We start from the raw sequence: 21,899 nt of genomic DNA, 5'->3' as shown, positions 1-21,899 counted from the left end.
ACACAGGTAGTGTTATACGTATAACATCCCCATATTTCAAGTGGGGTACAGCAGAAATACTAAGCAACACCTATATTGACACTGCATTCACATTAACACGCTCCTTGTTTACTGGGCAATATGTTGAAACATGTGCTATTGTGTTTGCTCAATAACTCTAAGTGATTTGTTGCCAAATTCTCTCCATACACATTACACTGTTAGATTTCTAATTGATCACACACACTTGTTACAGAGCTACAATCAAGTTGTCATGTATCTTACGTTCCACAACAGTATCACTGAAGCTATCAATTTTACCTTGTGAAAAAGTGCAATGTCCACCTGCAAAAAAAAAGTTTGGTAAAATTGCATTACAAATAGAGAAACTGCACACAGTTCTAAATCTAAACTGAGCACTATGACATGCCAGTGTAATGGCACATTTCGACACACTTAGACACATATGTATACATTTTCAGACCATGGAACTCAGCTTCTTACCTTGCAGGGCAGATCTTCCTGAAGGTGAAAGGCCAGAAATGCTTACATCATATGCCATAATAACTTTAAATACAAAAATGTTATTGTTTTGTAGTCAAGGCATGAGTTAAGTAGTTACAGCTATAGGAGGCAAGACACTTGCACATTACAAGTCGAAAAAGCAAAAGTGAGGACCAAATACTATTTACATCAGTTATGAGGATTGTCTGCCATATATTAGGTATGTCCATGACAAGCATTCTGTAAATAATGTCGGATAACGTTCTAGGTGTAAGTTTAAGTGTAGGGTATTAGAAGTAGAACTACCTTACAGATCAGTAAACTGAGTTATATACTATGTGGAAGATAGTATTATTGCTGTATCAGTGAGTTCTGGATGCATGTTGTAGGCGGTACTGAGAGGGTGGAGAGCTTTAGGGGCTAGTAAGGGAGGACATTTCTAAGTTAAGTATAATGTGTCTGCAGGCGTGAAGTCTAATAGTGTGGTGGGGTATAGTGAAGTGTGCGAGAGTGCAGAAAAGAAAGGAAAAAGAAAGAGATATAAGGTAGCAGGGGCAGGGGGAGAGGAGAGAGCCATTGAGGTGTCGGTATTGCATGATCTGTGGTGGGGGAGAGCAGGTTTGGTGACACTTTTTCTTGCCTTGTGTGTCACGAGGCATCCACTCGTCACAACTCAATATTGATATTGATATGTCCCTTAACTAAGTTATCTACGTTACTACTAGGGCTGGGTGGTAAACTCCGCTCTGCCGGCTGAGTTCACAGAGTTTTTGGCACTCCGTTGTCTGGTTGGAGGGCGGAGTTCGGCAGAAACTCTGCGCTCCACCACGTGGTGAAGTTTCCCGGCGCTCGGCTCACCTGCTTTAGAAATTTGGAGCTGGGCTTTGTGTCCCTACCCTTACAGGCATGCAGCGGTCCAATCACAACCACATCTGGCTGCATCTCGGGCCAATCACAAGTTACCTTGTTCCAGGGTACAAAGATGGCGGTGATGGGGTGCTAGACTGTTGCTATCCCTTTTGCTTGGCGGTGGCGGACGTTTTCCCAGAACTCCCCTGAGAAGAGCGGGCTCAGTAGGACGAGGGCAACAGTAAAGTCATCCGAGAGCCACAAAATGTTGTTGGGGTGCCAACATGACACCAATACAAGCAGCCTCTGTATAGCGTCAGTATGGATAAGTCGGGGATGTTAATTTCTGGTGAATCTTTAATGAAGCTTACTCTGGTGTGTGATCTGGATGGGAGGTTGAGCGCACGTGTATCCGCTTAGAGCCCGAGAGGTGTGAACATTATCAGAGAGTCGGAGCAGTACTTACAGCAGAGGTAGCGTTGCAGCAGTAGTGAGAGGCAGCATGCAAGAAACTCTTCAGCACCACCGACAGCATCCGGGGGTGCCACTCTAGTCCCACTAACAGCAGGAGAAGCAGGTTCTACTGCCCTGCCGCCCAGTCTCTGCACAGCCCCCAGAGTCTGCAGCCACAGTTTGGCCAGACCATGCACACCAAAAGTGGCCAGGGAAGACACCACTAGAGATGGCTTCTTCCACTGTCCCAGCAGCAAGCATCGACGATGCAAGCAGAGATAGGCAAGATTTCCATGTCTGAAGGTCAACTATTGCACTAATTTGCCTACTGTCCGTAGACCGCAGTGCTTACTTGGGGAGCTCGGTGCCAGCAAGTGTTGTCAAACATGCTATCAAGCACTACTATGCTCACTGTAAGAGTAGTGAGCAGCTGCACTACTGTTGTTTGGAGAAGATGGACAGCCTGCCGCTCACGCTACTGCACTGTGTCGATGAGTGGTCGTTGGCGGAGCTGCGGGTGGTTCCCAGTAATGTGAAAGCAGTGGATGCCACAGGTCAGTATCCACACTCATTGGCAGGCCTATTACAGATTCTGCATGTAATATTAGCCACATAAATACCAAATTGAGCTCAAAATCTTAGCTGATTATTGTTCTGCCTCTTTTAAATTTGACCTCCATTCTTTTAAACTGTGGATTGCGATGGGGTGAGATGGAGTGCAGCCGCGGCCCCTGCAGGTAAGAGTGGTGGGGTGGTGGAGCCGGGTGGAGGAAATTTCGACAGGCGACGACGAGGGACAATTAATTATTTATTTAATTTCCCCTCTTCATCGCCCGTCGAAATACCCCCCACCCAGCCCCACCACCCCACTGCTCTTACCTGCATGAGCCGCGGCTGATGGAGTCCCTGAGATCTAGAGCTAAGCCAGTGCTGTCAGTTGATGTCTCTGGGACACACTGTTAAGCAGATAGATTATCATTATCCCTGGAACTCTCAGCAGCGGGGGCAACTCCTTTCCCTGCCCCTTCATGGGAAAAGCCTAACAGGACCTCACAAGCATTAGACTTGGACTGGAGCCAGCAACTCAGCCCACTCACAGAACTCTGTGAAATTTGGCAGAATATTTTGGTAGCTCTGAGGAATTCCGCGGACTGAAACTCCACAAGCTCCACCCAGGCCTAATTACCTCATGCTGATGATAAATTAATACATACCTATGGCGCATCCATCTCCAAACCCAGCAGGTCCAGCACATCGGCCTCAAGGGAGATAACATCTGCCCATCAATGTTTCAGCTCTGACACTGAGTGCTCTTCATGGGCAGCCTTCGACATGTGCCACGGCACATGCTTCTATTGGTACTTCCAATCCTAAGCTTAGTAGCCTTGACTGACCCTTCCTCCAGCAGCAATGCATTCTTGGCAAGTAGTGCACGATCAACCAAATCAGTGCTTAAACTCCCCCACTGTAAAGTTACTCCTTTCCCCTTCCCGGACATGGCCACAATGCCACAAACCTCACACACAAGAACAACTGCAATGATCAAATGAATTGGGGGAGCAGAGAGAATTATGCCCTGTTCAAAGGCGGTCCCTCCTCACACTTGTGGGGTATCCAATTATATTGGAGAAGATGCCTCACTCACTTATCGTGACATGCTTCATCATCTGCACCTATCCACAACCTGGTAGGATAATACCAACAGGGCAGACTCAACCAAAGATGGAATGCAAGTTCTTAAACTAAATCAAACTGGATAAGCAGGGATCCAGATGAAAGGTATACAGTTAAAAATACCTACAGGTATACCCAAAAGTTTCCTTTATCCCAGGGTACCTGGGGACGGATTAAATGTTTGAGATTTTTATTTATTCCTTGGCAAGAATCCCAGCTACTGGAGCGATCACTGGTGGCCCTCCTCGCTTGGCCCTACCCCTGTGCCAAAAGAGGTCGTGAAGAACCTAGGTGTCTGGCTTGACTCTTCTCTCAACTATCAGTCCCACACAAAGAAATTGGCAGCAACGTGTGTGGGTCTAATGAGGAGTCTTAACCCGATACTCGGGTTCTTCGACCCCAGTACCCGCCAACTCATTATCCAAGCCATGATACTTGCCCGGCTGGACTATGCCAATGTGCTATTCCTGGGGGCAAATAAAGCAGAATTAGCGCGGCTGCAACGCATTCAGAACTCGGCCGCCAGAGCGGTGGTTGGCCTCCCACGCAGGTGCTCTGCCAGAGCTACCATCCGTAACCTGCATTGGCTGCCAATTGAATCTCGAATTCACTTCAAAACTCTTACCACCGCATTTAAAATTCTGAATTCTGACTGCCCTGAACTCCTACGCCCGCTCCTTGTACCCTACACCCCTCAGCGTAACTTACGCTCACTGGGACAACACCTTGTGTCGATCCCACGATTCAGGCTCTGTAGAATGGGTGGACGTTCCTTCAAAGTCTTGGGGGCTAGACTCTGGAACTCATTACCCCTACATATCCGCACTTTAACCAACTTGACTGCCTTTCGGAAATCACTAAAAACTCATCTCTTTTCCCTCATCTAGTTCTCTGTGGCCATCCCCCTCTCCCCTCAGGTACTGGTTAGGTCAGCGCCGGGACGCTCCGTTGCTGGGGCAGCTGTTTGCGCTTTAACAATCATATAACATAACATAACATATTGAATAATTGTTCAATTAAACCTCAAAAGATTGTGAAAACATGTTTTACCCACGGTAAGAGCCTGTTTGGGTCTGGGGCCTTCGTCAGGGCATATTGAATGTATCCTTCCCTTTCTATTCTTGCACAATGGCACAAGCCCTGTCAATAATTATCCCTATTTAAAAAGCACCCATTAAACCTCTAACTACACAAAATAGACAAACACACACAAATACAGAGACATGGCACGCCACCACCCCGCTTCCACACTGTCAAAGGTCACTGCCGCCCGCCCGCAGGACAGATTACGAGTTTTCTCGTTGGCTGGTGGGCAGCCCTTTGGCGTTCCCATGGCTGTGCCTTTGTAAAAGGCATCGCAGTGGGAATGCCAAAGCGTGTTCCTGAACGGCATGGACTCTGCAGTCCATGACATGCAGGAAAGGGGGTACATGCACACAGGGGGGCACAACATGTGCCCCCCTGCATTCATCCCAATGGCTTGAGGGCTCTTTTAGCTCCTTTATTTATTTATTTATTTATTTATTAAGAAGCTTATAAAGCGCACGGCTACCTCACCACCAGCCTTTTCATGGCGGATCACTTCCATGAAAAGGCTGGCAACGAGGAAACTTTTAATATGCTTGGCAGTGCTTCAACAACACAACCAACATTTTACTGCCTCACACTGCTGCAACACCGGCAAGGAACAGCAATTCCAGGGCAGTTGCAGGGGGCCTGCTGTGGTCTGACTGCCAAACTCAGAATAGGGTGGCAGACCGCCGGTATGGAGCTTGCCGCCATTCCACCGTGGGTTTGAGGGTTCTATGGACTACCAAACTCATAATCATCCCCACAGACTCTGCCAGAAACATCCAAAAATCCACTAAACACTCAGAACTCCTCACATCACCAGCACCAACCAACAGATGCGCATATGTGTAAAATCACACAATCCACACACCGTTACCACTTTGGAAGGGCTTTGTGACCCAGGGGCTATGGATATTTCCAATTGTGTGTGTTCACCTTTCACTACCCTTGTACACTCACACATGGATGTATTTAGTGTATGGTTCTTGATCACTGGAAGGGTGACATCAGCCTCAATCACCTTATCTAGCACAAGCGGACCTTTACTACAACAAAGACCAGCATTTCTATGTTGAAGGTTGACAGATTAGTCCTTTGGGTTACGTGTTTTGTCCAGGGGTGGGCGGAACTCGCAGAGTTTCACTCAGCGGAATTCCTCAGAGATACATAAAACTTAGTGATATTCCGCTGAGTTCCACGATCAGGCAGAATTCAGCAGGTTGCGCTGCTTGCGCAGACTTTTAGCACAAGGAGTATGTTCCACGCTGTAAAATGGCTGTAAATGGTACCACACAGCACGCCAGAGGGTGCTCCTTCTTCCTGCTGCTCGAGTAGATTTTCTACTTGAGCGCCAGGTTTCTCAATACAAATGGTTAGAGCCAGTCATAACCGCTCATGTTGAAAAATCTTACAGGGAGACGTTCCAGCACCCAAAAATCCTGCTAGGGGATGCAAATTCTCGCTTGCCAACGTAACTTTGGTGAGCCGCATGCAAGAAAAAACTCAGCTTCGCTGAGTCTGGTGGAGTTTTGCCGGAACTGCGTGTTCCAACCAGAGGCAGAGTGGGCAAAACTCAGCCGGCAGAGCTGAGTTTATCTCCCATCCCTAGTATTGTGCAAGTATTACTTGAAACTGAACATCTTAAATTGTGTGACATTGACATGTCTCAATGCATAGTTCAACTGAGTCCTATTGCATGACAGCATGGATTCATATGCATTTCTATGTGCCATATAATAGGATCAGGATGTGTGAAGATTATCATAATTGACTTAGATAGCTTCATCCATTTGACATCAGACTCCTCTGCACTCATACATAATTCTAGACTGTTAGTGATAATTGGTCAAACTGCTGATGAGATGCCTGTAGGATGGTATATGTAAGTTCTACAAATGTGACTTTTTACCAGACCAAAGACTAAGATGTTTTTGATGTGATCTTCTGCATTCCCAAGCTTTTTCCTCACTCAGATTACATGCCACACCACTGCCTGTGTCTCACTTTTTTTAGTTCGGAGTCATTATCAATATACAATTGCCATTGATTGTGAGTCAGTTGGTATGCATAAAATGGTGTATGTATAACTTTGTACACTTACATGTTTGCCTCCTTTTGACTTCACTGATTATTAGTGTCTTTGCTTGATATAGCTGTAGTGGTACTTTTCTAGTAAATGTAATGAATACTCCACCACTAGTGTAGATGTTGCACTGTACATTACCCTCATACCTTAGTGTGGTGTTCATTACATGATCACCTTCAACATGGATACGTACAGATGGATGCACACACATCTACATTTGTCATTGGGTGATAGGCCTTCTCATCTAGCGACTTTGTGACAATCGCTACAGCGCGCAGATGATTGCTGCATATCTCAATCTGAGTGGGACATGATTTTCTATGAGTTGATATGTTTGATAGGCCACGTGGGGACTTATTGTAGGAACATGTTACAGTTGTCAAAGTTCCAGTCATTACACAGTAATTTTACATCATGGAGTTAAATGATGCAATGGTACTTGTATGTTGAAGTGTTGACAGCTGAACAGTCTTGGTGATATGACAGGATTATATTTTTAGAGATCCATAGACTGAGGGTCATATATTTATGTTGGCTCATGTATATGGCCATTTCAATCAGCAATTGTTTAGAGTGGTTCTAATGTCACACATACCAAATTCATTACTTCAAATTAATGGCTGTACAAAATAACATGGTATGTCACATATTTGTGTGATACGTCTTCACTTCTTTTTGATGTCTGTGACAGTAATTAGGTCAACATTTTCAAAAACAATTAAATGTAACAACCGTGAAGAAATTTTGATGCGTGGAAATTGATTTATTTTTAATACTCACAAATCATGGCTGAGTGACTATTGTTTTAACAAAGATTATGAAAAACATTTGGCAACAGTTTGACCCTGTCTCACACGACCTGCCATTGTGTGCTCTATAACGGCCTCAGATTCATCATTCTCTTCATGTTCAGGTGGGATTGCATTCTCATAGTCCCATGGCACATTTGTTTTAAGACAGATGTTATGCTATAGTGCAAAGACTAGAATAATCTGGCAGACCACAGGTGGCGAGTACAGACATCTACCGTCTGATTTGTCAGGTCATCAAAAACTGGACTTTAGGACCCCAAACATAGAGCCAAATTATATTTTTTCTGCCCATCTGTCTGGGGATTGGGATATGGGGTCATGATCCATGGCTGCAAACCACATCCTTGGTCACCTGAAAAGAGGAAAAAACAACATTCAATGAATTGGTTCATTGTTACTATGTGTATTGTGTATGCAGGCAAAATTATACAAATTTCTTTTACTTTTAACTGATAAGTCTTAGGTACTGTTGACCAATGTTTTACACCTATATGTTCAACATATATGGGTCACTGCACATATTGTCCATAGTGTAAGACATACAACACTCAACATGCTAACTTTCATGCTCAGCCAGAAGATTACTATGATAAGTATGTTAGAATATTAATTTTAGCTATATGAGAATGGCACTCCTTTTGTATACAATGTCTCCAATTCAGGATCAGAATATCTTGCACACATTTCGAGCTATATTGGTAGTGACAGTAGCAACATGTTAAACACTAACAAATACATTTGTTCTATTTTCACCTATGATGTCCTTCCTTGGCTACATTACAGTTGCAAAGCCTTAGATAAGTGTACATAAGTCTGCATGGCTAGTTGCTTAGTAAATGTAACTATTATTTGACGTGTAACATGGATGTTTAACCCCTTCCATGCTCATGACAGAACGGTTCCGTCATGAGCATCTTTTGCGCTGTGCTCATGACGGAACCGTTCCGTCATGACCACACCCATGAATGGAATGTTCAGCACCGGGGGAGAATCCGCGCGGCAGGCAAGGTGTTAAATTGGGTTTATTCATACATCAGCTAATCCTTTTTGCATGGAAAGTTATCTTGCTAAACTTAGAATGACACATATGAATTGCAATGTAACACTTTTTTGTACAAGACAAAATTATGTTGAAATAAGTGACTTTGTACTACAAACATGTACACAGCACATTTTGTATTAACATGTATGTATGTGATTTTGCCTTGTTTGTGAAATTGTACTTATATGCCTTGATTCTTACACCATTTCTTTAGTATGAGACGGTACTATCTTTGAATGTAAGTACCCTGTGATACCTTACCTTGGTTACTGTAGGAACTGGGTTCGCCAGGTCCCCGGGGGGTAGCTTGCACTGAGCATGCAGGCACCCGAAGCTTAGGTGTTAAGTGACTATACAACACACACATCCACTGAGACAATAAGTGCACACTAAGACTGAGTCCACACCAGAATGCGTGATTTAAATAAATACGTTTTATCTGGGATCAAAATCAGGGCAGTCAAAAATCACAGCAGCATTAACTCATTGCTTTCCCTTAAAAACACATGCTTTCCATTTCTTGGCCACAAATACTTAAATAAATAAATATTAAATATTAAATAATGGTAGGCCTGCTAACAGCCTTGCTCCTAGTCAGCACCTTCAAGGAATTCCCTTTTAAGACATTTAAATAACATTTCATTACTCAGCAGCAGTCACTTCGTTGCTGCAGTAATCGGTGTGTCAATAAATGCGGGGTAAACATTTCCTAGCTGCAAAGCATGACAATTCCAATAACAATCAGGCCACCATACCAGAATAACATTTCCCCTACTAAGGGGTTAACTTTTCCCTAGGGATAGTCACAATAGCCCCCTGGAGGGCTCCTCAAACGACCCAGTCCACAGTACCTATCGGGCCAACGGGGACCAACTACAGTCTCCCGCGGGGAGGGCGGTCTTGGAGCCTCCCCGGGGGTTTACCTTACTTCTTCTGCCCCTTCTCGGGCCCTTGCAGAGGTTCCGCACGCTGGGGATGATACCCAGAGGCGCGCTCTCACTACTGCGCTCTCCGGTGAAGTCGGGGACAGGCGGGGGCTCTGGTACTGTTCCCGAGCCTCCCACGTAGGTGTTAGAGCCGGTCCCGGTCCTCCCTCAGTGCTTGCAGGGACCAGGAACCAATGGGAGGCCCAGGCGGCCAGCGACCGCCAATAGCAGAGCGGCTCGTGGGGCACAGCACAGGGACTCAATCAGCACACGGCGGGCGGGGTCAACACCGGCGCCCCCGTCATGTGATGCCAGATCCAGGCTTCAGGCCTAGCGAGGCCTACTGCAGCATGACAAGATTTCACGGCGGCCCTCTCCTGGCTCCGAGGGCCGCCGAGGGGATGCAGAAGGCGGCGTTGGCGTCTCGGGGAAAGCGCTGGGCCGCGACAATGTCGGCGAAGCTCAGAGGGCCCCTGGGCTGAAGCAGTAAGTTCAGGGGCGCACTCAGTGGAAAGCGCGAAAAGGGGGCACAGCTGAGAAGCGCCTGATAGCTAAAGCACTTGGTCCTCGTAGCGCTTTGGGGGCAATTCACGATCGCACCTCGGGCAGCTCTTTTTGGGCCCACAGAGAGTCTCCACACAGTAGCGCTTCTCAGGGGGGCACAGCGCTTGCCAGTCAACAGTTTACAGTGCTACTCAGGGTGGCACAGCGCTTGCCAGTCAGCAGTTCACAGCGCTACTCAGGGGCACCATAGGAAAGCGCTGGATAGGGGAATCAGACAGAGTTGCAGGTCAGATAGCCCAGGACAGGCCCCACGACAGTGGCAAAACAGCAGAGGGGACCCAGGTGAAGTCAGGGAGGGCAGGGGGTGACACAGCGCCAATACCTGGTTGATTCCCCACCAGTCCTGTGGCAGTGAGAAGGTCTTCTTTGTGCTAGCTGGTTCCAACTCCCTTGTTAGAAGTTACTTGAAGAGAGGGGGGTGGGGGTTGAGTTAAAGGCTTGTCAAGTTTCCTCAGCAGATCACTTCAGGTGGTCCCTGGGTTCCCCTCCCGCTGGGCCAGATCAGTGGGCTAGTTCAGTGTTCCTCACACAGCTTGGTGGGCAGTGCCTAAACCCTGTCACCCCCAGTGGCATAGGTTCCTGACTAGGCCCTACCGCCTAAGTCTCCTGAGTAGGGTCCCCCAGGTCAGTGATGCCCCAACTGACTAGAAAGATTCCCTCCCTTTCCTTTTATAGTTTCAGTTGGCAGTTGGCAGTGGCAGTTGGTGTCCACTCCCCTATTCTGGAAGGTTCCAGGAGCTTCCTCACTCTAGCTATGGGCAGGCTGACAGGCTGGTATTGCAACAATGTTTAAGGGTTCCAGCCAGCTCCTGGCTACTAGAGTGCGCCTATAAAGACCACGCTGCAGTAGCAGGGGTCAGTGGCAGCCATGTTAGGGGAAGAGAGCACCTGCACCTTAGCATTGATGAGCAATGGGAAGGTGCCCATAGACCTAAGGCCAACAAAAAGTAGGTGGGAAAAATGAGGCAAAAGCGAAAAAAAATGGAGAAGACGACCCTAAGGCTGACAGGTCTAACAGTTACCTTTTCACAGAGGTTATCTCCTAGTATATAACATATTTTACAGACTATTTATTCATTGTGGCAGTATTTAGACTTAGATGCACAAAATGTAGCCAAATGAGCCATTAAATTAATCATCTATCACATTAATGACTTATGTCAAAGTGGCTTATTATCTATGTGCAATTTTGGATCTTGAATGTTTAAATACCTGGGAATTAGCTGCACTTTGATCTTTTGATATCACATAGGTACCCAGAGTACAAATTAAAACAAGATTTGATACTACACTCTCAATGCATGACATACGTAGAATTAGATGTTCTTTTTCCGTTTGTGCTCCTGGTACTTTGATCAGCATATCTATGTGTGGAACATATGCTTAGGATCACAGGATTTGATCTAGGATTGGTATTTTAGTGGGAAATTTACAACTAATCCAGACTTGCCACACCATTGCACATACACACATCTCAAACTTTTTCACGATTTATCATTTGTTCTTCGATTGAAAATAAACGTGGACCACGTGCTTTGTCAGTTGATGTCTTTGACATTGCAGAAATTGTGGTTCTGTCCGCTCACACAGTGTGACATGAGACAATACTTTTCACTGTGGGATTTTTCCTACTCCCATTGCAGAATCAGTGAAGGAATCACACTAGGGGACATCATTAGCTACATGTTAGAGTAAGATACTAGCACTATGTGCACATCCAGACACAAACACATGGCTATTATGTCATACCTTACAACTTACTATTATTCCAAAAAATAAGAAAACTAAATTCACCAAAAAGGAGGTAGCAGGTCTAAAAAGCAGACATGCTGAGGATCTTGAGGACACATCTCAAGAACGGGGAATGGGCTCAGACAATGTTGGACAGCGCAGCAGAAGTCACCATAGCTGGCAAGAACTTGATGGATCATCTGGAGACAGTGGACTTGAATGAGTAGATCCAAGTTGAAACTGCAGGTATCAGGGTTAGTGTCCCACTTAAGTTATATGAAGTAACACTCCGGATGGAGGGGACATAACAACAAAGATAAGAGCACTCTTTTGGGAGCGGCTCTGTCAGGGTTATGACATTCTTCTAGCTGAACAAGACTGGCCATCTGAATTTGTCAGAGAGTGCACACATGGCGAAAACATCATTATGCCAGCTTTCTCCAACCATATTCCAATTCATTTCAAATATACTTATGCCAGAAAATAGGCAGTAGCCCAGGCTCCTGCATTATATAAAAACCATGTAGGATGGGATGAGGATTCACCTCACCATAAAATCCAGTTAAAAAACTGCACAAAGGCAGTACCAGGTAAAGCAAGAAGCTCAAAAACAGTTCAGGGAGATCTTAGATCAACTTGAATACCAAGGGGTGATTGAAACATGTACCTCGTCCATGAACAATCCTTTGCTTCCTGTCTCCAAACCAGACAATACATACTGCCTAGTTTTGGATTACAGACATCTTAACTCTTGCACAAAATGCAGCACTAATGAATAACATTGTGTGTAAAAAATATAAAACCACATTAGATATTTCTAACGGTTTCTTCTGTCAAAACATTGCACCAGAAAGTAGGTATTTGACCGCTTTCTCAATAATGGGGACACAGCGTCACTTCTGTCGTCTCCTCCAGGATTCAAGAATAGTCCAGGGTTATTTTCAGCCAGAATAACAGAGTTACTACAAACCTATGATGATGAGGCATTATCATATGTTGATGACATCTATCTAACAGACGATGATTTGGACAGGCACTTGATCAGAGTGAATACCATTATACTTGGATTCAGGGTATGAATTCAATTTTAAGAAATCACGAATTGCCCATTTAAACGTCCTTTTTCCTGGATATGAATTATCAAGTGAAGGCAAAAGCCTGGCAGTCAACTTTTTAGAAAAAGTGTGCACTGCTCCAACCTCCAAAAACGCTGAAAAACTTACAGTCAATTCTAGGTTTCCTGAATTTCGGAAGAACTTACATTCTAAATTACGCAGAAAGGGTTAAACCTCTCTATGAATTAATCAAACCTGATTTTAAAACAGTTAATTGGACTAAAAAAATCACAGAAATTTTGCGTTCATTGCAAACAGACATGTTATACACTAAGCATTTACAAACACGCGTAAACGTACACAACCTAGTGATCTGAATCATTCTAGGACAATGCGGAATCACGTACTTAACCTTAAACGAAGGAGAAAAAGTAACAATAGCTTGTAAATCATGTTTGTACACACAAGCAGAAATGAAATTCACTTCAAAAGAGAATATTCTGACAGCGGTTCAAACTGCAGTAGCAAAAGAGAGAGCCCTCGCACAGGGTAAGCGTATTATGGTCATTACTCCTGTACCTTTCTTAGCAGTGACGAAAGTGAGCATTCCGAATGCTAATGCTTTACATCCGAGATGGATATAATGGGTTAATTCTCTTGCTGCAACAGACATTGAATATGTTTTTGACCCATATTTCAAAACACAAGCATTTCTACAATACGAACAAGAATGTCCTCTGCCTACTGAGATTCTGCCTCTAGAGCAGTATGAATGCATAATTTATACTGACAGATCAGCCCAACCCGCTTCAGCGGGTAAACAAGCTTATAGTGCTGCGCGCACGATCATTAAAGGTCGCTGGCGAGATTGCAAATTCCGACCTATGGTCACTAAAACTCAATCTCTAGGAGATTGCTCAGTGAGCTGAACAACAAGCATTCAAGATGGTGATTGAAAATACTGATCGCGAATTCCCCACAATCATAGTGTGCGATTCGTATTATTGTGTTCAATCTTACAATGAATACTTGCAGAACTGGATTCAAAACGGTTTCAAAGATGCAAAAGGTGGCACAATCAAGCATAAGTTGCTTTGGGAACAAGTAGTTCAGTTACGAAAGGAACTACAAAAGGCTCACGTGATACATACCCTGAATCATCAACGTGAAAGAGTTCACATTGCAGGGAATTAATTGGCTGATGAAGCTGCAAAAGCAGCTGTGCAAACGGCTTCCGTAGCTGCAATCACTCGTTCAAAAATGAAAATAGACAGCGAAATAATGCAAGCTGTCAATGCTTCAAGCAAAGACAGTAAAACATTACCAAAAGGCTTTCCACTCAATACTCATACATAACTGATGCAAATAATATTCTGTTTGCGTGAATCCCTGGAATGGGGGATAGAGTAATTGAAAACATGGATCATAGATTAGGACTAATCTTAGCAGCACATGAAGGGCTTGCCTCTGCACACGTAGGTGTTTCTGCTACAGTGTCATTATTAAAACAGAGATACTGGTGGCCGCGCATGAGGAAACATACCAGGAACTATGTTTTGGAATGTGAAATCTGCCAAAAGATGAAAGTCTCTACAATGAAACGTCCTGCGCAGACGTCCCTGTTAATTTCGGATAAACCATTAGCTTGCGTTTACTTGGATCACTGCAGTCCCTTACAGAGGGATGGTAAATATAAATATATCATGGTCGCAGGGGAATCATGCACAAGATTCATTTGGATGTTGCCTCAGCACTCGGCTGACGCTCGAACTGTTATCAAAGATTTGCGAGTCTTTATCGGCATATACGCAGTCGGCACGCTACATTCTGACCAGGGTCCTGGGTTTAGCTCAAAAGCTTGCAAAGAGGCCATGGCCAAATTAGGCGTTGCATTGCGGTACTCTAGTCCATTCCATCCTGAGGGAAATTCGGTAGTGGAGAGAAAATAACGGGACATAAAGCAATCCATAACAGCTAGGGTATTAGGCTCGGGTGACGGGTGAGTCAAACATCTAATAAGTCTCCAACGTAGTCTTAGCAATCTGCCAAGAAGTTCTCTAGGGGGAATCACTCCATATGAACTTCTTTTTGGAACAGGAATGATTATTTCATTTTGGATCTCGATTGTCATACTTCAGTGGGATAACAGAAACCCTTTGATATCAAAGATCGTTGGGCTGTTTTGCAAGACTTAAATGAAATAGGAAAAAGCCAAAGTAATGTGTTCCTGAAGCCGACAACCACTGAAGAAAAACCATCCATCCCATCAAGGCCTGTACGGATGCCAAAGATTGGGGATCTAGTCAGAGAAAAGATCGCGCACAAGAAGGAATTTGGGCCTTCTTACAGACAACCAGTATCTGTCCTAGCTATCCACGGATCAAGAACAGTATTGCTGCCACCCCTTGCTGGTAAAAAGGAGAACAGGTTCCTGTCCATCGTCCTGGTAAACCACATCATGTGGCCGATCATAAGCAGTAGGCCAAGTGTACTCCAAAGATATAGCAGACGCCCTACTCTGGCTACTATCCAAGAGGTTCAAACTGAGAGACTCATCACCTTTGAAGAATCTGCAGTGTAAAAAAAAGGACTATGCAACAAAGCCATGGAACTTGTGCCTCTTGAGACCCAAATAACAGTTCATCAAGAAACGCCTGTCTACGATGAAATAGCATCCGACTATACAAATGTAACAAGTGCTCAAGTGGTTCCAGTGATTTCAACGAATCCTGATGCAATCCTTAAAATTGACAGAACTGCCTCTGGCTATTTCATTAATTTTTATACGTTTTCCGAGGATCCCTGTGAGCCTGAAATGATGCCAGCTAAAACAACTTTTGAAGAACAAGCAACAGAACTTTTTCATCACCTGGAAAAGACTTATCTGGTTTCACCATGGATTAAACTTTGGATTGGGTTGGGTGTACTTTTTCTTCTACTTTGGTTGACTCTTGTAATAACTTTGTGAATGCTGATAAATGGAAGATATGTTAAAAAGGACATAGCAAGTAGGAACATCAACTTACTCCTCAAGCAACACAAATCATCTCATCGTGAACAAAGAGACTTGTCATCACTGAACATCACAGCCGTTCCAACACCAAATGTCTTCATTAGGTTTCGACTTTTGGAAAGACAACATTGAGACAAAAACTGTCTGGGGCACAAAAGACTGGCAGGTGCAGGGTTTAGAAGCCTTGTTCAGAGCCTGCATTATCCCAGAACAAATAATGTTTTTGAATGACACTGTCCAACAAACATCCTGTCTTGGGTTAGCCAAGATCAAGGAGCTAAACAAACCGTCCATACCTACACCTACACATGATAGCAGTAACACTTCAGAGGGGGTGGTCGACGTACATACTATTTTGCTTCAATACAGAACAGAACCAGCTTGGAAAAAATGGTTAATCTGGCCCACAGACACAAACATCTGTCAAGATAGATTCCTGAATAAGACACAAGGGATCAAATTCACTAGGCCAGATCCGAGATATGTTCAGAGACAGCATCCAGGAATAATACCAGCATACAGTGTAGGGAAACTGTGCCTTTAGTGGCTACACAAGTCTACACTAAAGGAAGTAAAACAACACTCATCTTTACTTAAAGATGGCGTTGATCTGAGGGACTTCTTACAAGGACCTACTAAACCGCCTCATAAACATTTTATATACGCCGGTATCTATGCTCTGTATGATGAAGTATGGAAGATTACGCAAGCAGAGACTGCGGAACGAATGCGAAAAATTGATTGTGTTAATTTAGAGAAATCTCTCTCTGTAGTTGACAATGGGTTAACGACTCTGTTGTCCAGGATATATTCTTTGAACAGCATAGTATCCTCTGTCATAGACATAATGGAACAGGATTTGGTCATGTTGCAACATGGTCAGTCGCAACTACGTTCTATAATGCTGTTAGGCTGGATGTTACAAAACCTTCATTCAGGCTATGTGCCTTGGCGTTTAATCAACACCAAGTCACTGTTTTAAGAATTCAATCTCACTGATAAACAGATCAAACTGGCACAGAGGAGAGCTGACTATACGGAGCTGAGCATTGAAAAACTGGAAAGATTGCCATTTACAGTCGCTGAAAAAACAGCCACTGAATGGATAATACACAGTACAATTACTCTGCCTGTTACAATTTTCCATTTTCAGTATTGCTTAAAACATATACCAGCAGGCATATATGAAAGGTTGGGTAAAGAATACGTCAAGACATCCTGGGAATTACCATACACACACAGATGTTGGAGTGGGGGGAAAGAAGTGTTTCTTAGTGGTAAAAATTGTGAAAATGCACTAAGCGGCTCTCTCGTTTGTCAGGGTATAAACTTATATGGGGCCTGCGATGGTTCCTTCGACAACTTATCCTGCCACCTGCAAGGTTCACCAGCTGCAGTGATTGATCCAATTTTTGGACAACTTTCTAATGGAAGTTACATCAAGTTAAACAATCACAGCTGCTGTGGCTTGTTGCTAGGTTTAGCCTATCTCGTAACTGTGTCAGCCAGGGTCACTTGCTGTATGCAAGTATTGTTTCCAAAAGCCAAGACAGACCGGGAGTCGCCGTTATGGCCTTCACTGAACATCTCTTCTATACGAATTGATACTTTAAGCAGAATGAAAGCCATTCTTTTACAGAAAACTGTGCCATTGACCTCGGCCAAAGGGACCTATGATCTGCAAGACGCAAGGACTTCTGCAGAGATACACACCCTATTAACTATTTATTTATTTATTTATTTATGTGGTTTATAGAGCGCACAGCTACCCCCAGAGGGGTGTCCCGGCGCTAGAACCTGAGTCTCCAGGGGAGAGGGAGGAGCAAAAGTAGGGGAGCAGCAGGGTAAAATCAGAGTCCAGAGAAGAGCCAGGTTTTGAGCTTGGCTCGGAAGATGGATTCGGAAGGACAGAATCTCAAATCAATTGGCATAGCGTTCCAGAGTTTTGCCGCAATGACACTGAATCCTCTGCCACCCATTCTAGATAGTCTAAAACGGGGAGAGATCAGAAGGCGGAGGTCATTGGATCTCAAGGATCTGATGGAGCGAGATATAGAGACACGTTTTTTCAGGTAGTTGGGGCCGAGGTCATTGATGGCTCGGTAGGTAAGGGTAAGGATCTTGAACTTGATGCGGCTGGCCACTGGTAGCCAGTGAAGTTCCTTACGATACGCGGATACTGATTGGCGGTAAGGAATATTGCCAATCAATCTGGCCGACGCGTTCTGGACAATCTGAAGCCGGTCTAACAGATACTGGGGGGCACCAGCATAGAGGCTGTTAGCATAGTCCAGGTGGGACGTGATGAGGGCATGGGTAACAGTACGGCGGGAATCCAGAGGGAGATAGGGGAGTATTTTTTTGATCATGCGCAACTTCAGGAAGCAGGCAGATGTCACTTTATTGACCTGAGTTTTGCATGAGAGGGAGTCGTCAAATTGAAAGCCCAAGTTTCGAGCAGAGTGAACGGGAGAGGGAGCGGGATCCAGTGCCGTGGGCCACCACCAAGAGGAGGGGATGGGGTCTTTCTGATTAAAAAACAGCACCTCCGTTTTGTCTGCATTTAATCTGAGGTGGTTGTCAGTCATCCAGATACTGATGTTGTTGAGGCACTGGCGGAAGTTGGTGAATGCGGAGTCCGAGTGGTCCCTGAAGGAAAACACCAGCTGAGTATCGTCAGCATAGGAGACCACCCTGACTCCGTAGGACTCCACAACGTCGGCCAGTGGGGCAAGATAGACGTTAAAAAACAGGGGGCTGAGAGCGGAGCCCTGTGGAACACCGCATGACAGGGGTTTTTCCTCCGATTTAAAAGGCCGCAGCAGTACCCTCTGACTTCTCCCCGAAAGGAAGGACTCAATCCAGCTGAAGGCAGTGCCTCCAATGCCTATCTGTTTGAGTCGGTCAAGGAGGATGGGGTGGGAGACCGTATCGAAAGCTGCGGACAGGTCGAGGAGGACCAGCATGGCCTCCTCACCCCTGTCCACGCATTCCCGAATAGTTTCCGAAACTTCCAACAATGCCGTCTCAGTGCTGAATCCCGCTCTGAATCCGGATTGTGAGTCGTGCAGTAGAGAGTGGTTTTCCAGATATTCCGTGAGTTGCAACTGCACGGCTTTTTCCAGGACCTTAGCGGGTTTGGGAAGAAGGGAAATGGGGCGGTAGTTGGCGAAAACCGTGGGATCGGCATCCGCCTTTTTTAGAATAGGAATCACCAAGGCCTCCTTCCAGGTGGTAGGGAAGAATCCATGGAGAAGGGAGGCATTCCAAATGGAGAGGAAGGAGCAGGCTAGCGAAGGCGCCAGTTCTCCCATGAGTTTCGCAGGGACAGGGTCAGAGGGGGCGCCGGATTTGCAATGGTTAAGTAGCCTAATAGCATCGTCCCGGTTGAGTTCATTAAAGGAGAGAAAAGACGGAGAAGCAGGGGGACTAGTGGGGGGAAGCAGGGGGACTAGCCCTTTAGGGAAGGAGACACAGAGTTTGTTTATTTTGTCAAGGAAGTAATCTGAGAGTCCCTCGCATAGAGCTTGGCTCGCGGTGTTCTGAGTGGCCCTAGCCGGAGGATTAATGAAGTCTTTGACAATGGTGAAGAGGGTTTTAGACGAGTTTTTGGCATTGGTAATTTGAAAAGAAATTGCCCTATACATTTCTCAGAAATGTTAGGTCATATCTTAAACATGTCTGATACGAGTGGTATTGTACATGTACTTAAGACAGTTTTTCGGGAATGTTAGCACCTTCTGAAGCAGTCTTAGGAATTTTTCCAAACTTTGTGCACTCTGTGTTTGGTGGACTGCCTATCATTTTGGGACTCACAGCAGGGAGACTATTTTTGCTCCTACTGCTCCGATATGGCAAGCCGAATCACCAGCGATACCCAGTTCACCATGGAGAACACTCTTCTGGCGATGAAGTGTCATAAGCGCATAGTCCAAATTTTGGGATTAACTCATTTAAGAGAATTGAATACCACATGGTTTATGTCATTCAGACCAATCTGGCAAGATTGCATCTTTCCTGTTCTACGATGCCTGCTATGCGGAGTAAGCATGGGCGAAATTTGCGAATTCGCGATCCGCGAATTGGTGAGAAAACGAATTCGCAATCCGCAAAATTCGCAAATTCGTGCGAATTTGCTGTTTTTGCCATTTCGCGAGGGTTTTGTACAAGTTCGGGAAAGCGAACTTACTTGTGTGGTCGCAACGGTCGCGACCATGTTGTTTCTACGTGTCCAGCCTGTTTGCGACCCTGTGGTTCATCGCGGCCACCCTCCGGTTCATCACTGCCACCCTCTGGTTCACCAATGCCACCCTCTGGATCATCACTGTCCCCCTCTGGTTTATCACAGCACCCTCTGGTTCATCACTGTCCCCTCTGGTTTATCACAGCACCCTCTGGTTCATCACTGCCACCCTCTGGTTGATCACTGCCATCCTCTGGTTCATCCCTGCCACCCTCTGGTTCATCACTGCCCCCCTCTGGTTTGCCACTGCCACCCTCTGGATCATCACTGTCCCCCTCTGGTTTATCACAGCACCCTCTGGTTGATCACTGCCATCCTCTGGTTCATCCCTGCCACCCTCTGGATCATCACTGCCACCCTCTGCTTCACCAGTGCCACCCTCTGGTTCATCACGTTCCACCCTCTGGTTGATCACTGCCACCCTCTGGTTCAAGGCTGTGGATTGGGGCAGGGAGGGCTGAATGAAACTAGATACTGCCTGGGGCACACAAGGTGTCCCATTCAAAGTCCAGTTCAAACCGGTGCTGGGGCTATCCAGCCCCAGCTCTGGCGTGAAACTGGACAAAGGGAAAGGGGTGTACCCACCCCCTTCCTGGGTCCCACCCATAGGAGGGACCTAGCAGGAGATCCAGCCCCTAGATTTGGAATAAAGGTAGGAGCTGTGCCAATGCAAACCAGATCATCCTGACTGAAACTTTGAAATGAAACTCTGGACCCTTCGACATCCCACTCGCCGTGGAAGACTGAAGAATCTCCTTTGTGGTCAAGGAGTGGCCACCCTGTGCAAGCAGGCACCATCAGCGCATCAAGACTTTCTTTGCCATTGCTCCCGCCAAAGCTCGAACGACAGAGATCAACAAGACCCAGACTCCCAGACATCCAACATCCCGATCCACAGTCCTGGCAAAGCTGGGACCCGTGGAGGCGACAAGAGACGTGGGACCGGCCATCTTGAAGAGTGGACAAAGTGCTTCCTGTGCAGCTCCTGAGGCACCCTAGATGCTGTGCTTTGGGGTTTGAGAAGCCCCAGCCCCAAGCAGTCTGTGCTTCAAAGATCCCTCCTCTACACTCACCGAGTGCTCCGTGGGGCCCTTTTGCACTTTTCCTGCTTGCCGCGTTGTCCGGTTGGCTGCCCGTTGGCTAGTGGCCTCTGTGACAATGATCCATCGAAACTACACGGCTGGTCTGATTGCTCCAGACGGGCCCTAGCTTCCCTGAAAAGGAGCCATCGATCTGACCTTCCCGGTCCGATCCAGAAGGCATCTTTGAGTCCTGCTTGGGTTGCATTTGCCAAGGTTTGGTGACTCCAATTCGAGAACCGACACCGCCGACAGCAAGAGCCTTTGTGTGACAGCTCGTGTCCACCAGCTGGTCATGTTCGATCCTTCCTGGTCCATGTGACAGCAGAGACAAACTACTCAAGAGCACCTGATTGCATTCTGGTTCCATCCTGGTCACTGGCTAGTGACCTAGACTCTGTCCCCTCTGCTTTCAGGTACTCTACATCTTCGATCCACCTTTGGATCCAACCGGACTCTTCTCTCCTGGCCGCCTGGAGCATCTTTACCTCCAGGCTCCATAGAACTCCACGAAGAAACCCGACGCACTTTGGCACCTATGCACCCCCTTCCTGTGGGTGAGGTAACAAGATTACACCGGGGCTCCTATAGTGGTTTACACCTCTAGTGTCCTACTTTTTAGTGGCTAAGTTCTAGTCCAGTCGGAAGACTCCTAAACCTATAACTTTCTGATTTTTACGCACCATTGACTTGTATTGTAAACGCGTTTGCCTATAGACACTGCACCCGCATCCTGTGGATCTCCTATCTCCTAACCTTCGTTAGCCCAGTGTAGGCCCAGCGATTCCCTAGGACCTAGGCCTGTTCATTGTTTGTGA

The sequence above is a fragment of the Lissotriton vulgaris genome, chromosome 3_1, assembly GCF_964263255.1.
Source record: "Lissotriton vulgaris chromosome 3_1, aLisVul1.2, whole genome shotgun sequence".
Taxonomy (NCBI): Eukaryota; Metazoa; Chordata; class Amphibia; order Caudata; family Salamandridae; genus Lissotriton; species Lissotriton vulgaris.
This window is presented reverse-complemented; position numbering follows the sequence as displayed.